Source organism: Galeopterus variegatus, unplaced genomic scaffold (genome assembly GCF_000696425.1).
Source record: "Galeopterus variegatus unplaced genomic scaffold, G_variegatus-3.0.2 Scaffold1258, whole genome shotgun sequence".
Taxonomy (NCBI): domain Eukaryota; kingdom Metazoa; phylum Chordata; class Mammalia; order Dermoptera; family Cynocephalidae; genus Galeopterus; species Galeopterus variegatus.
The window spans coordinates 105,403-107,591 of NW_007727369.1; the positions used below are offsets into that span (position 1 = coordinate 105,403).

Here is a 2,189-nt window from a genome sequence, read left to right on the forward strand (position 1 = left end):
AATTAATTAAGAAATGCAATCATTCTTACAAAACAAAAATAAAAGCATGGAAACTATAAATAAACTTTGTACTTAAATTAGTAAACATAATGAAATTATTTAACAATGGTTTGAGCATAATTATTTTTCCAATATGTTCTAAAAGTTCACAATATGAAGACAAAACCTTTTTGTTTTAACTTTTTAAGCAATTTGCCAATTATATATCTATTGCTTTTATGTTGACTCCATTGTCTTATGGGTCTCACTATGTCTAAATTCAATTACTGGAATTACTTTTCAGTGAGGTCTAATATAAATGTGATATGTTTGAAAGATGTCAATGAGTATTTTTATTCTTGAAATAATTTTGAAACATGGGTTTATTTATAAGTAGCATGTAGTAGAATGAATATTTTTAATAACTCTTTCTACCAAAATGACTTTCAGTGTACACCATATACTTGAAATGTAAATTCTTAAGTAATTCTTCTGTGAAAAAGTTTTTCCTATAGTATTTGATGCTTCATCAAATGTCAAAGTTAGAATTATTGGCCTCTATAATCACATTGACACAAATTCCAATTATTTCCAGAAACAGAGAAACAAATTCATGAGATTAATTGGGTTACCAGGAAAAAGTTTACTGTGGACTATATGTTGATACACATACACATATTGTTGAACAGGTAAACACTGCTCCCAGGTATATGTTGTACCATGTCTACCAGTAACTGTTATTTGGAACAGAACTTGCATATTGAGTCTGTCACACAAGAGCAGTAATGAGCTTGGGTCATGAGGCTAGCCAGAATAGGGAAGCTTCATTTAATGGATAAGCAAATTTACTCTATGACTTGAAGGGTTAAAACAGATCATTTGAAGTCACCAAACTTGGTATTACAATTTTAGGATAATAATCAGAGCAGGCATTTATATAATGCTTACTGTATATCAGATTTCATTCTAGGTGCTTTGCATAGTTTAATTCACTTATTCATCACAGTGATGATGCTCTGAAGTAAGTATTATTTACTAACCCATAATGGTAAATAAAGTGAGATTTTTTTACAAACTTTGGAAACTTGCCCAAAGTTACAGAGCCAAGAAATGGCAAGGTCAAGATTTGAATCTAAGAGTTCTAACACTTGTACCTTTTACAACTACACTGTGGTGTCTCTCAGTGTGTGCACAGAACTGGAAAGAACTGAGGAGATGAGTTAGTACAACACTCCTAAGGTATAGATGAGGAAACTAAGACTTCAAGAAGTTATATATCATGCCCAAAGCCAGGCAAGTAGGTTTTGAAGTGAACAAGGCAAAATCAACCCAATTCTTGAGAGAGGGCAAGACCTAAAGCTAGAAATCATGAGTTTGCATCCTGGATGTGTCGTATTTCCACTGGTCTCTCCACTTTTTGGTCTCTTTATCTGAATAACTAAATTGATAATACTTCAGAAGTTGGTGTGAGTTTTAAGTGGAAAAATGAAGGTCAACTCATTCTGAAAACATTAGAGCATTGCCTAAGTCTTATTATTCTACTATTGACAAATACCTAGTAGTTTTCCGTACCTACTCTCTGCCAAGCATATGCAAAGAGTTCTATCTATGTTATATTAAATCATTCTAACCACACTCAAAGTTAGGATATATCTATACACTTCAATTAAAAAACTGAATCTCAGAAAGTTTAAGGAACTAGGTTAAGATCACAGGTTTTCTGACTCCAAAGTTGATATTCTTTCTACTACAGTATGCTCCATCTCCTGAATTTTATATAGAAATTGTAATAATGGTTATTGTATGCAATTATCATTTCTAGATACTAATCAAAGATGCAAATATATTTATGGATTTATGAGTGAATAAAAAGTGTTCTCATTCATATGTGGGAGCTAAAAAAATAAAATAATGAGTTCAACTTTTAGAAGTAGAGCATAGAATTGTAGTTACTAGAGGCTGAGAGGTGTAAGAGGGATAGGGAGAAATTGGTTAATGAGCACAAAATTACAGCTACATAGGAAAAATAAGTTCTAGTGCTAGGCATCTATGGTTAACAATAATTTATTGTATGTTCTCAAATGGCTAGAAGACAGAAGCTCAAATATTTTCATCACAAAGAATAATTTTTTGCAATGCTGAATATGCTAACTGATTTGATCATTACACATTGTACTTATTGAAATACAACTTTATACCCCATAAATATG

At 31.5% G+C, this 2,189-nt stretch overlaps 1 protein-coding gene across 2 annotated transcripts in view; it reads right to left on the reverse strand.

Moving 5' to 3' along the window:
- NYAP2 (neuronal tyrosine-phosphorylated phosphoinositide-3-kinase adaptor 2) overlaps nt 1-2,189 on the reverse strand; it is a 289,251-nt gene that overhangs the window by 3,017 nt on the left and 284,045 nt on the right. The gene's annotated exons all lie outside the window — the stretch shown is intronic.